This window comes from Erythrolamprus reginae, chromosome 5, assembly GCF_031021105.1.
Source record: "Erythrolamprus reginae isolate rEryReg1 chromosome 5, rEryReg1.hap1, whole genome shotgun sequence".
NCBI lineage: Eukaryota > Metazoa > Chordata > Lepidosauria > Squamata > Dipsadidae > Erythrolamprus > Erythrolamprus reginae.
This window is the reverse complement of record NC_091954.1, coordinates 93,897,289-93,912,860: the sequence shown is the minus strand read 5'-3', so window position 1 is coordinate 93,912,860 and position 15,572 is coordinate 93,897,289.

The window sequence follows — 15,572 nt, the reverse complement described above, 5'->3', positions numbered from 1 at the left end:
ATGTCTTCAGACTTGCGGACTTCAAATCCCAGAATTCCTCAGTCAGCACAAACTCTGGGAGTTGAAGTGCGTAAGTATTAAGAGGTGCCAAGTTTATAATAAACATCATCATAATCAGAGTTGGAAGGGAATCTTGGAGGTTTTCTAGTCCAACTCCCTGCCTAGGTAGGAAACCCTACACCATTTCGAACAAATGGTTATCCAACGTAGTTTTATCCAACATACCAATAATGTTCTCATCGTTCCTATCATCCATTTCCTCCCACATGACTGTAACTTTGTTTGATTGATTGATTGATTGATTGATTGATTGATTGGACTTGTATGCCGTCCCTCTCTGTGGACTCTGGGTGGCTTGTATCCTTAAATTTTTTATTAATATTGATTGTTTCCCCATCGCTTATTTGACCTCTATGACAATCACTTAAGTGTTGTACCTCATGCCTCTTGACAAATGTATATTTTCTTTTATGTATACTGAGAGCATCTGCACCAAAGACAGATTCCTTGCATGTCCAATCACACTTATCCAATAAAGAATTCTATTCTATTCTATTCTATTCTATTCTACTATTTCATACAAATGGTTATTCAACATCTGCTTAAAAACTTCCAGTGTTGGGACATTCACAACTTCTGGAGGCAAGCTGTTCCACTGATCAACCGTTCTGAGGAACTAAGGAAATTTCTCCTTAGTTCTGTTGTGATTCAGCCTGAGGCTCCTCAGGGACCGGCTGGAGCTCTGCCGGATCCATGCCCAGAGGAGGAGGACAGTGACCAGGAGGGGGAGGACCAGGCAGACTGGGGAGAGGAATGTCAGGAGGAGGAGGAGGGAGAGCAGCCTGAGACCCCCGGGGGGGGCCTCTCCCCAGCTAGTAGCCTGGATTCATTGGATGAAGACGCACAGGCTATAATAGACATGAGGCAGAGACGTGCAGCTCAAAGAAGGGGCCAATTAGAAAGATATTTCCATCCCTGAATTGGCAACAGCTGGGTTTGGGTGTGGTTCTCCTCAGCAGGGTTGAAAAGGCAGGCCCGCCCTTACAGTCTCGTGGAGAGTTATCAACTGGGAGTCCTGTGACTTTGCTTCGATTCTTGGCATCTCTGATCTTGGCTTGTGGCCTAGAAGCCTGGAAGACTTGGGGGAGGCGTGGGTTTTATTATCTCCAGAGTTGTTTTTGCCAGCAAGAATCCTGTTTTATTGCCTGGCCTTCGTGAAACCTCTGTGAAACTGCATCGTGTTCCTGTCTGTAAGAACAGTTTTTGTTACCTGTGTTTGCTTTCCAGTATATAAACTGCCTTTGTTTTTTACCAGTGTGTCTGGATACTCTTTTTGGTTGGTGTTGGCCTCTGGGGGGACCCAGACAGAACAAGTTCTAAATTACTTCTCTCCTTGTTTAGTTTCCACCCATTGCTTACTCTATCCTCAGGTTTTTTTGGAGAACAGCATGACTCCCTCTTCTTTGTAGCAACCGCTGAGATATTGGAACACTGCTATCATGTCTCCTAGTGCTTCTTTTCGTTAAACTAGACCTACCCAGTTCCTGAAATCGTTCTTCATATGTTTTATCCTCCAGTCCCTTAATTATCTTTGTTGCTCTTCTTTGCACTCTTTCTAGAGTCTCAACATCCTTTTTGTATCGTGGTGACCAAGACTGAATGCAGCATTCCAAGTGCGGCCTTACCAAGGCATTATAAAGTGTATTAACACTTCACGTGATCTTGATTCTATCCCTCTGTTAATGCAGCCTAAAACTGGGTTGGGATTTTTGCAGCTGCTGCACACTGCTGGCTCATATTTAAATGGTTCAAGTTCCCTCTCACAGTTACTACTGTTGAGCAAGGTATCACATATTGTTGTGGTTCCGTCTGAGGCCCCTCAGGGAACGGCTGATCTTCTGTCGGTTTCCAGCTCAGAGGGAGAGGATGAGGAACAGGAGGTGCAGGCAGCCTGGATTCCTTAGAGGAAAATGCACAAGCCATAATTGATCTGCGACAGAGAAGAGCTACACAGCGAAGGGACCGATTGGCTAAGTACTTTCAGCATTAAAGAGGCAACAGCTGGGTTTGGGTGTGGTGCTCTTTGGAAAGGCTAAAAGGCAGACCCACCCTTCCTGGCTTGTGGAGTTTTATCTTTGAGAGTCTTGGGACCTGGCTGTGAACTTTGGCGTCTTGGAATCCTGGTTTGTGCCTTTGACTACTGAAACCTTGGGGTGGGTGTGCCAGCAAGAAGCTTGCTGTATTGTCTGGACATCAGGACTCTGCTGTAAAGTATTATAGCCTGTCTGTTGGGAAGAACAGGTTTTCCTCTGTGTTTATTTTTTCCAGCTATAAAGTACTTTTGCTTTTACCAGAGTGTCTGGCTGTTTTTTCCAGTTGGTGTTGAGGTCTGGGGAAACCCAGACAGAACACATATACTGTACCTGTGCATTTTGTTTTTCTTTGGAGAGCCTTGTTGTAAATCAAGGATCTCCAACCTTGGCAATTTTAAGACCTCTTCCTGCTTGTTATACCTCTACGTATGCAGCCAAGCATCCTACTTGCTTTCCCTACCACCTGACCGCACTGTTCACCCATTTTGAGACTGTCAGAAATCACTGCCCCTAAATCCTTCTCTTCTGAAGTTTTTGCTAACACAGAACTGCCACTACAATACTCAGATTTAGGATTCCTTTTCCCCAAGTGCATTATTAGAATGCAGGATTGCAGGATAATTCAGCTCACTGGCAAGAGTTTGAATCTCACTGGTTCAAGATTTACTGAGCCTCCCACCCTTCCTTGGTTGGTAAAATGAGGACCCAGATTACTGCGGACAATATGCAGACACTGTAAACTAGGGGTCTCCAACCTTGGCAACTTTAAGCCAGGAGGACTTCAACTCCCAGAACTTGCTGGCTGAGGAATTGTTGGAGTTGAAGTCCTCCAGGCTTAAAGTTGCCAAGGTTGGAGACCCCTGCTTTAAACTGCTTAGAGAGGGCTGTAAAGCACTGGGAAGTGATATGCAAATCTAAGTGCTATTGCTATCTAGAAATCAGACAATAACATTAATTAAAAATGCTTTGTTCAACATAAATATTAGAAAAGGTTAAAGAAACAACAGATTGGCTAACAACAATTTGAGCGTAACCTTCATATAGGCACAAGAGACAATAAATAATCTGCCACTTTATTATTTGTTTGTTTGTTTGTTTGTTTGTTTATTTGTTTATTCATTCATTCATTCATTCATTCATTCAATTTTTATGCCGCCCTTCTCCTTAGACTCAGGGCGGCTTACAACACTTGGATGAGAAAAACAGGGGTTTTTTGCTTTTGCCTTTTTTGGTCAGGGATTTCAGCCTTTGTATTAGTAGATTATGATTTGTATAATATAATTATAATAACAAATGTTTTAATAGACGGAGGTAAAAAAAAAACGCAGAAAATCTGGTAGCATCTTTTCCAACACATTTATTCCAAGATGTAAGGTTTTGTGAGCTGCGTCTCATTTCATTAAAATATTTTAGCACATGGTGGCACTCTAGAGCTATCCACTGGTGAACTGGTTAAAGGAAAGCTGGAGGATCTGTTGCATGTTTATACATAAGTGAAATATTATAATATTAGAAGTATTAAACCTCTTCTGAATAATCCAATCTAGTCACTTGAATTTAAAATACGCAGCTAGCAATCTCTTGCTGGTTAAATAGTCTTTCCTTTCTATCAGTTTGGGAATTATAGCTACAGTTAATGAAAACTTGCAGTTGTTAATTGATTTGTATATTATGATGTTATATTATATTATATTATATTATATTATATTATGATGTTATATTATATTATATTATATTATTATTATAAAAACAAAAACCACTCATACATTAATCACAAAATCTCTAGAACTCTAGAACAAAATCTCTAGAACTCTAGAACATATGTGGCAAACTGGAAATTTGCCACATATGTTCCTCTTGGTTTATAGGTACTCAGTAAAAAAGGATTTTTCAAAATGACCATCGGAGCATAAATATTTCTTATATTATTATTATTAACAAGCTGATGCTAAGGAGTTCTACTCGCCCCTCCCCACCTGAAAAGAAATCTGATCCTAATGCAAAGCATAAGCAGAGGAGTTTCAGTTTTACTTTCAAAGCAGCAAACAGCTTTACTACAAAACAGTTGAGCTAAGCCCCCACAGACTCCTTCCTGTCTCCTTTTGCTCACACAGCAAATACTATTTGAGTTTCCAAATAGCCCTCAACTCTCCCACGATGGATGGAATAATATCTGAGGAAACTCCTGGTATATGTGAAAGTGATCCGGTGGATGTGAAGAGTGAAGCGAAAGAGGAACCAGTGCTAAGTACTAGCGATGTTGTTGTTCCAAGGAGAGGTTCTAGGATTAGGACAGAGCCGGATAGGTACAAGGCTTTAGTAGCTTGTGCTAGTGTGGAACCATCGCATTATGGAAAACTTAAAATGTTTCCAGAGAAAGAGAAGAGGCATTGGCATGCTGCTATGGATAAAGAGTTAGCTGCCATGAAGGAGTTGGATGTTTATGAAGAAGTACAGTTACCTCCTGGAGAGCATATGGTGGGATCTTGGTGGGTATATAAAGTTAAGACTGAGTCCAGTGGTGCTCTGAAGTATAAGGCTAGATTAGTAGCGCAGGGTTTTTCCCAGATGGAGGGTGACTATGATGAAGTATTTGCTCCACGTTTGAGAGCGGCAACTCTGAGGACAGCATGAGTATAACCTGAAACCTTAAATGGGACTGTGTTTAAATGTCAACCCCTAAGGGGCAGAGACACATTTTTTCCTCTTTTTTTCCTCCTCAGATGAATCTGTTCCTGCTACTGTAAAACCAGTTAATGGGAAAAGAGGCAAAAAATGCAGGAAAGGATTTGCAGATAAGATTAGGAAAACACAATTAACCCTCATGTTCTGCTCAAAAACACACCCTAATCTTCTGTTCCCAGGTCTATTTGACCCGGACCACAAATTGTGGGAAACTGCCCAGTTATCTATGGTTGATCTATCCAGATTCCTAAGAGGTCAGTAAGGGGCGAGTACAAGTGCACTAGAGTGCCTTCCGTCCTCTGTCCTATTGCTCTCCTATATCTCCTATACCTTTCTTCTATTCCTATATCTCTTCTCCTATTCTTTCATTGATATGTTCTATTCCTATATCTTCTTTTCTATTCTTTCATAGATATATTTTACTATGAGTATCTCCTCTATAACCTTCATCATGTATTTTACCATGTGTATGTAGATATATATACCCACTAAAACCCTCATTGTGTATTGGACAAAATAAATAAATAAAATGCTCCAGAGTCAGTTCACTGACAGTGCAACATATACTTCATCATCCATCCCATCCTTGTGCCTAGCTGAGGTTACCTAATTTGCTCACTTGCCCAGAAAAAGAAAACAGAGCAGTAGGGTATATGTCAAGAAGGCTAGCATTGGCCAATAACTTCACCAAATGGCCTTTGTAACTGACAGTGGCCCCCGTTTCTTTTAAGACATTAGGGGCCCGCCAGCTGAATGCGTCACCCACACGCCACACCCATTCTGCAAAAGGGAAAACAAGTGGTTACCAGGCTTGGTAACATCTTCAGTGTAAACAAAACAATTAGGTGTTGTTGTTGTCGTTTTGTTAGTCTTAATTCTGTCTAACCATCTTGGGAGGAAATACACCTACAAAAAGATATTGACAAAATTGAACGGGTCCAAAGACGGGTTATAAAAATGGTGGAAGGTCTTAAGCATAAAACCTATCAGTAAAGACTGCATGAACTCAATCTGTATAGTCTGGAGGACAGAAGGAAAAGGGGGGACATGATCGAAACATTTAAATATGTCAAAGGAATAAATAAAGTTCAGGAGGGAAGTGTTTTTAATAGGAAAGTGAACACAAGAACAAGGGGACACAATCTGAAGTTAGTTGGGGGAAAGATCAAAAGCAACATGAGAAAATATTATTTTACTGAAAGAGTAATAGATCCTTGGGTCAAACTTCCAGCAAACGTGGTTGGTAAATCCACAGTAACTGAATTTAAACATGCCTGGGATAAACATAGATCCATCCTAAGATAAAATACAGGAAATAGTATAAGGGCAGACTAGATGGATCATGAGGTCTTTTTCTGCCGTCAGTCTTCTATGATAGGTAACGTGAATATAGTAGTTTATATAGTGATAATGTTGCAATATCTTCTAAAGAATCTTGCATAAGATGATTTTGTAAGGATATGTTCTCCCTATCTAAAATTCCTAAAACAAGGGAAATTACCACTAATGGTTGTTTGTATCTATCCATTGTATAGATGCCCTTTTAAAATTGAAATGTTGCAAATAGTGAAATTAAATACATTATGGCCATTATGGCCAATGTAAAAGCATGGATTCTTGGTTCATATACAGTGCAAATACACATTCCCTTTATATTAAAAACTTAGCATCGCTTTTCAACTCAGTCCAATAGTAATTTAAAAATACTCCCAGAAGAATTTGAGGTTATCAATTGAATTTTAAATATAGTTACCACTTTGCCTTTGACTTACTTTCCATCACAATTGCCTTGACCTTTGAAATGACCTTGTTCTGTCTGAAGCCAATGCTTTTAATGTATTATATGAGTTAAATCTAAGATGATTCTCAAATGCTTTACCAATAAGTGTTTATAACACAAATAAATACAGCAAACTGGAGTTAGGGCCAGAGTTTGGAATGTTTATTACTAGAGCAATTTCTATCTTCACATAAATCAAAGCACTCAAGGTGCCATATGATACCAAATGTTCAGTTTAACAGCATAAAACTGAGCAAAAATTGTGTACAGTATTTTATAGGGGCTATAAAATCTGAAGGCTTGTAATCCCCCTGATCTATCAAAGATCACTCAGTATTCCAGATAATAAATATTCAATTGAAACAACTCTTGGAGGTTTTTGGTTTTCTTTATATATATTATGATTTCCAGTAAAGGTGTTGCAAAATATAACAAGCTAGGAATGTGGCAGCAGTAGCATTTTCAAAATTATTGAATACCGTTTTCTGTGGCTTTATTCAACTTCAATGGACTTTCCTCTGATAGAATGGTAACTATTAGACTGTGCTTAAACACCTGTAGTTCTTTGCACTAGCAATTAGTTCCATTAATTTATTTTGGTTTTGAGTAAATGTGTAACTGTTTATTTATTTTTAATGGGAATTATTATTATTATTATTATTATTATTATTATTTATTAGATTTGTATGCCGCCCCTCTCCGTAGACTCGGGGCGGCTCACAACAGTAATGAAACAATGTACAGTACAACAAATCTAATATTTAAAAGTAACTAAAAACTCCTTATTTAAAAAGCAAAACATACACACAAACATACCATGCATAAACTATATAGGCCTGGGGGAGATGTCTCAATTCCCCCATGCCTGACTGCAGAGGTGGGTTTTAAGGAGTTTATGAAAGGCAAGGAGGGGGGGCAATCCTAATCTCTGGGGGGAGCTGGTTCCAGAGGGTCGGGGCTGCCACAGAGAAGGCTCTTCCCCTGGGTCCCGCCAGATGACATTGTTTAGTCAACGGGACCCGGAGAAGACCCACTCTGTGGGACCTAACTGGTTGCTGGGATTCGTGCGGCAGAAGGCGGTCCTGGAGATATTCTGGTCCGATGCCATGAAGGGCTTTATAGGTCATAACCAACATTTTGAATTGTGACCGGAAACTGATCGGCAACCAATGCAGACTGCGGAGTGTTGGTGTAACATGGGCATACCTAGGGAAGCCCATGATTGCTCTCGCAGCTGCATTTTGCACGATCTGAAGTTTCCGAACACTTTTCAAAGGTAGCCCTATGTAGAGAGTGTTACAGTAGTTGAACCCTTTATACATTGCTCCAATCTGTTATGCTTCTGGGTAACTTGCAAAATACAAAACAATAGTTGGAAACAAAGAATTACACCATCCAAATGTGAAAGTCAGGAAAAAACATCATTCACAAAAGCCTAAAACGTTACTCAAGGGCTTTATTTGATCCAGGTTTGTTTGTTTATTTGTGTGTTTGTTTACTGGATTTATATGCCACCTGTCTCCGAGGACTCTAAGGTCAAAAAGGTTTAAGGTCACGACTGTTGTGGTTCAGTCTGGGACCCCTCCGGGAATGGCTGACCTTCTGTCGGTTTCCAGCTCAGAGGGAGAGGCTGAGGAACAGGAGGTGCAGACTGACGAGGAAGAGGAATCCCAGGCTGAAGAAGAAGGACAGCCAGAGTCCCACCAGGGGGAGCTCTCCCCAGCAAGCAGCCTGGATTCCTTAGGGGAAAATGCTCAAGACATCATAGATATGCGACAAAGGAGAGCTAATCAGAGACGGACTCAATTGGCTAAGTATTTCCAGCATTAGAGGTCACAGCTGGGTTTGGGTGTGGTGCTCTTGGGAAAGGATAAAAGGCGGACCCACCCTTCCTGGCTTGTGGAGTTTTATCTTGGAGATTCGTGAGACCTGTCTGTGAACTTTGGTGGCTTACAATCCTGGTTTGTGCCTTGGACTATTGAAACCTTGGGGGGGGGTGCCAGCAAGAAGCTTGTGGTATTGACTGGACATCAGGACCCTGCTGTAACGTATTATAGCTTGTCTGTTGTGAAGACAGGTTTTCCTTTGTGCTTATTTTTTCCAGCTATAAAATACTTTTGGCTTTTACCAGAGTGTCTGGCTGTTTTTTCAGTTGGTGTTGAGGTCTGGGAAAACCCAGACAGAACACACGACCATGTTTTAAATAGTGTTAGTATGGAAGCTACACAACTCTGTTGTGCTGCATGAGCCATTTTCTCAAAGAGCATGCTAAGGTGACACTTTGTCTATATCTGATGAACTGCAAGTACAGTACTATTTTGGAGGAAGCAACTAACAGAAAGAAAAACAGAAATAAAAATTGCCTAATTTTATTGCACAAATCTCTCCCCCATTTCCCCATTAAGGAGTAAAATTGCCTAATTTTACTAAATCTCCCTCTCTTCCCATGGTCTATTTCCAGTCTGTTTGGAACTCTGTAGAATGATCTGCATTGCATATGTCTGTCAAATCTGAATAGTGGATAAAAGGGTAAAACATCCCTTTCATCTCATATTTTATCTCTCCAGACTTCATTTGCAAGTGTTGTAGTTAAGTGTTGTACATTTCAACTTCAAGCAGTCTTCTCAGACTTGGGTTTTCTCCAGATTTTTTAAAAAATTTTATTTGTATTAGATCATGGGTATCCAACCTTGGCAACTTTAACTTGGCTGAGAAATTCTATTTACTTACTTATTTATTTATTTATTTATTTGTTTGTTTGTTTGTTTGTTTTGTCAAGTACGTATACATGACACTAGTAAGAGAGAAATATTAGGACAGGAGGCGGTAGGCATGCTGGTGCACTTACTGACCTCCTAGGAATCGGGAGAGGTCAATAGTTGATCTAAGGGTAAAGTTTTGGGGGTTAGGTGATGATACTACAGGGTCAGGTAGTGAGTTCCATGCATCATCTACTCGGTTACTAAAGTCGTATTTCCTACAGTTGGATTTGGTGCGGTTTACTTTAGGTTTGTATCTGTTGTGTGCTTGTGTATTGTGGTTGAAGCTGTAGTAGTCATTGACAGGGAGGACATTGTAGCAGATTATTTTATGGGCTATGCTAAAGTCTTAGTTAAAGTCCACAAGTCCTAAAGTTTCCAAGTTTGGAGATCCCTGTATTAAATAACAGATATAGGCATAAATATGGTTATTAATACATGAAATGAATACAAATAAAATGAGACATTAGGAGAGGGGTGGTAGGCAAGTTGGTGCGCTTATGTATGTTATTAACAGACCTTCTAGGAATGGTCAACAGTTGATAGTCTAAGGTTAAAGTTTTGGGGGTTTGGGGAAGAAACCACAGAGTCAGGTAGTATATTCCAGACATTGACCACTGTTACTGAAGCTGTATTTCCTGCAATCGAGTTTGGTGCAGTTTAAAATTCAGATGTGAAGACTTCAATAGGCAGTAGTCACCCAACTGGGTAAGTTTGGGGTTAAATGTTTGGAATCAGAATCTTTTGGGGCTACCTTTGAAAAGTGTTCGGAAACTTCAGATCGTGCAGAATGCAGCTGCGAGAGCAATCATGGGCTTCCCTAAATATGCCCATGTTACACAAACACTCCGCAGTCTGCATTGGTTGCCGATCAGTTTCTGGTCACAATTCAAAGTGTTGGTTATGACCTATAAAGCCCTTCATGGCACCGGGGCAGATTATCTCAGGGACCGCCTTCTGCCACACGAATCCCAGCGACCAGTTAGGTCCCACAGAATGGGCCTTCTCCGGGTCCCGTCAACTAAACAATGTCGGTTGGCGGGACCCAGGGGAAGAGCCTTCTCTGTGGTGGCCCCGGACCTCTGGAACCAACTCCCTCCAGAGATTAGAATAGCCCCCACCCTCCTTGCCTTTCATAAGCTCCTCAAAACCCACCTCTGCCATCAGGCATGGGGGAACTAAGATAATCTTTCCCCCTAGGCTTCTACAATTTATGCATGGTATGTTTGTATGTATGATTGGTTTTATAACAAGGGTTTTTAGCTGTTTTAGTATTGGATTTTTACATTCTGTTTTTGTCACTGTTGTTAGCCGCCCCGAGTCCACGGAGAGGGGCGGCATACAAATCCAATAAATAAGTAAGTAAGTAAGTAAGTAAGTAAGTGTTGTGGTTCAGCCTGGGACCCCTCCGGGAATGGCTGATTTGCTGTCGGTGTCCGGCTCAGAGGCTGAGGACCAGGAGGGGCAGACTGATGAAGAAGCTGAATCCCAGGCTGAAGATGAAGGACAGCCAGAGTTCCACCAGGGGGAGCTCTCCCCAGCAAGCAGCCTGGATTCCCTGGGGGAAGATGCTAGTGACTTCATAGATATGCGACAGAGGAGAGCTAACGAGAGAAGAACGCAATTGGCTAGATATTTCAAGCATTAGAGGCCACAGCTGGGTTTGGGTGTGGTGCTTGGGAAAGGATAAAAGGCGGCCCCACCCTTCCTGGCTTGTGGAGTTTTATCTTGGAGATTCGTGAGACCTGTCTGTGAACTTTGGTGGCTACAATCCTGGTTTGTGCCTTGGACTCTTGAAACCTTGGGGGGGGGGGGGGTGCCAGCAAGAAGCTTTTGGAATTGACTGGACAACAGGACCCTGTTGTAAAGTATTGTAACCTGTCTGCTGTGAAGACAGGTTTTCCTTTGTGCTTATTTTTTCCTGCTATAAATTACTTTTGGATTTTACCAGAGTGTCTGGCTGTTTTTTCATTGGGTGTGGAGGTCTGGGAAAACCCAGACAGAACAGTAAGTAAGTAAGTAAGTAAGTAAGTAAGTAGGGGTCACCAACCTTGGCAACTTTAAGACTTCAATTCCCAGAATTCCTCGGTCAGCAAAGCTGGGTGTTGAAATCCAAAGTTGCCCAAGTTGGAGACCCCTGCTCTAGACTCATGCTGCATTTGACTTTTGGGCTCATAATTAAAAGGCCAAAAAGCCAGATTTATCTCCTTTTACTCCTACAAAAAGAGAAGCAAGTACTTTTAACCATACTTACTATACTTTAGGTAGTGTTATTTTTAATTTATTATTCCTGTTCTGAACTTCAAGCAATAAAGGGGTAAGTACCATAAACTCAGTTCAATAAAAATATGAATGTAAGCATATATCTCATATAACTTACATTTAAAATTTCAAGAAAGATTGGGTGTCACTATTTGGAAAAAAAAAAGGGAAGCTATCATTTTTCTTAGCTTCCTGTAAATAGAGATTAAAAAAACCTCCAGGCAGTAGATATTACTTATAAAGTTAAGCAACCCATGATAGTTAAACTAAGCATTCATGAAAGGAAGGTAGGATTCATGATATGTAATTTCTAACCAATCCACAAACCAACTTAAGACCTGCAGAACAGAACAGATTTTCATATTTATTTTCTGCACAGGAAGAAAATGAAAAATATGCTAACAGAGCAACACAATCACAAAATATTTTATTACTCTTAAGGTATCTATTTCAGGCACTGATTTAAAATTTTCACTTCATACAGATTATATTGCTCTACAATATTCTGTCTCGGAGTTCATCGCATAGTCTTTAGAATCCCTAAATCATAAATATTGTTCATGATTAGAAGGAAAGCATTTATGTGGCAATTATTTATACTAAAGGACAATTAATAAAATAAATCAGACCAAATAAATTAATCTGCACACAGTGTTTCTTTTTAGATATTGTATCTTAGGTTTAATTGCATTATCTTATGGCAGGCTAATAAATATGAAAGTAGAAAGCTATGCTTTTCTGGAAAAGATTCTAGAACAGTGATGGCGAAAGAACATGCGCGAGTGCTATCACACTTGCGCAAGTGCCCACATCCATAATTCAGTAGCTGGCGAGGGTGAAAACAGCTGCCCCTGCCCCCTGGAAGCCCCCTGGAGGCCAGAAAAGACCTGTTTCCCAACTTCTGGTGGGCCCAGTAGGCTCCTGTTTCACCCTCCCAGGCTCCAAAGGCTTTCCTGGAGGCAGGGGAGGATAAAACACCCTCCCCATCCCTCCGGAGGCTCTCTGGAAGCCAAAAATGCCCTCCCAGAGCCTCTGTGCAAACCAAAAATCAGCTGACCAGCAAACACATGCATGTTGGAGCTAAGCTAGGACAATGGCTTGTGTGCCAGTAGATATGGCTCCGCATGCCACCTGTGGCACCCATGCCATAGGTTTGCCATCACTGTTCTAGAATATATTTTTCTTGATGTCCCCGCATGACAGTATTTAAAAAGAGAACATGTTCAAATAGCCTAATATATTTTGCTTCTTTCAGTATGTGTTTTTAATTGTGCAACTACATATCTACTTATTACTCAAACCAAAAATTTGTGTTGATTTGAAACACCATCCTTTGACCAGAAAGCTCTACATAAAAATAGGAACAGATACTGTTCCTGTAGACACTACAGACTTGCCATTTAATTTGCTGCAACATCCTACAGATCAATGACTACTTCAGCTTCAACCACAACAACACAAGAGCATGCAACAGATTCAAACTTAATACGAACCGCTCCAAATTGACTGTAAAAAATATGATTTCAACAATCAAGTTATCGAAGCATGGAACTCATTGCCGGACTCAATTGTGTCAACCCCTAACCCCCAACCTTTCTCCCTTAGACTCTCCATGATTGACCTCTCCAGGTTCCTAAGAGGCCAGTAAGGGGCGTACATAAGTGCACTGGTGTGCCTTTCGTCCCCTGTCCAATTGTCTTTCCTTTCTATCACTTATCATATATATTTTCTTTCTTTCATCTATCCTCTCCTCTAAGTTCACTTTACCCTTATATTACTACATGTCTATTTTTCTTCCTATGTATTTGTGTATTGGACAAATGAATAAATAAATAAATAATAAATAAATAAATTTTCCATATATTTGGTGTGGCTTGTTTACTAGGACAAACATTTTTGCAATGGGATATTTCAAGTTTATGCCCCTAGCTCTTTTAATCAAATACTAGCATAGATAATATCATAGATTTTAAGAAGTGAAACTGAAATAATTGGGGGACATTAGGATGAAGGATGCACAGTGGAAGCAACTGGCCAACTACCGGTAGTCCTTGTTTAGCAATTTCAGTTGAGATGGGAAACTCAATCGTTAAGTAAAGCAATTGCTAACTGAAAGTGTGATTATGCTTATGATCTCATTTCAGTTTTCCTTTGCTTTATAGACCTGTGAAGATCATAAATGCAAGGATAGATTGCAGTGTTACATTTCCAACACTATTGTAACTGCAAACAATCACTAAATGAGGCAATGGCTCAACAAAGACTATATGTATAAAGCACCAGATCAATGGAGATTATATAAGAGAACAAATGAAGGCAAGTCTCATGCTATGAAAATCATTCGGACTGCTGGCATGCTGCAGGGAAGCCGCTTTTAAGGGCTTCCCTGAAGCCTGCTAGCCATTGTCAAGAGCTTATTTCTTCTGCCACTAGATTATCCAATCAGCAGCGGCTATGCAAATAACCACTGCATACATCCATAGATAACACTATTTAAGCAACTATGATGGTCATTAAGGAAACACAACAGTTGTTAGGTAAACCCTGTTAAAGTTGCATTGTTCAGAAGCTGCCCAACCCAAATAGGCCAGCACACAGACCAGGATACCAGGAACTGAAGTCTCTACAGATAATTGAAGACAAACACAGCAGAAAGTTCTTTAAGAAAATATTTACTTGTTCTTAACAAAACTATGCTATATATTTACACTGTAACTATCTCACTATATGCTATAATCACAAGACACATAATAACTACTTTAAACCAAACTAACCTTCAAGTCATAATATCTTCAAGCCAGACCTATGCAAAGGTGTATCATATTATATATATTAGTCGACCAATCAGGTTATAGCTCATTCTGTAAACTCATGATGACTAAGCATTCTTTCAGTGTTACATTCATTTTGGTAATTACAATCTTTCTTTCTTTCCTTCCTTCCTTCTTTCTTTTTTTCTTTCTTTTCTTTCTGCAATTGGAATATTACATCAGGCTAGGCCTAGTCCTAACAAACCCATTTTCCCCAATTGGCATTTTATGCCAAAATCTAAAGGTAAATGCCAGAAACCAACAAAAAAACCTCCAAACAAACCTAAAAATTATGGTCATGCAAACTACAGGGTGTTGCAACTGTGACCTGGTTGTCCTGTACGCAAAATGCGAACACAGGTCATGGCTCTTAGTGGGTATGGGTGTGTGCAGTCTTTCTAACTTTGAAAAGGGGATGTAAGTAGTACAAGAGAGATTATCATAACTTCAGTAGTCACTAAGCAGCCAGTTATTACACTAGGACTATTTGTAAACTCATTGATTTGTCTGTTAAATCACCCAAGTACAAGTTTCAGTAGAAGATGTTATCATTTTTCTTCTACAAGGCAAAGGGGCAAGCATTAATGTGGGGGAATGAATGCTCATAAGCAATTGCTTAGTAAATGATAATTTCCTGGGGCTTTCCAGAGACAGTACTTTGAATTACAATTACAGTATCTGAATTTTAAGACTTATTGGCAGTGCATATTGGCAGCAGCATGATTGCCTAATGGTGAAGATAGTAGCCTGCCACATGGAAGGTTGAGAGTTCAATCCTCAGCAGATGTTTCTGTCTGAATTGCAAAGAAAAATATCTGCTCTGCAAACTCCATATAGGCATCAGAAAAGATATTTGACTGGTACACTCTCAGCTGCATCCAGTCTCCTCGACTTTATTCCAAAAGAGTTGTAAAAAGAAAAAAAAACAGTGTACATAACTAAAGCATAACCACAGAGTTGGTCTCTTCCGGGTCCCGTCAACTAAACAATGTCGTTTGTTGGGACCCAGGGGAAGAGCCTTCTATGTGGTGGCTCCGACCCTCTGGAATCAGCTCCCTCCAGAGATTAGAACTGCCCCCACCCTCCTTGTCTTTTGTAAACTCCTTAAAACCCACCTCTGCCGTCAAGCGTGGGGGAACTGAGACATCTCCCCCTGCCTATGTAGTTTTTGTGTATGACTGTA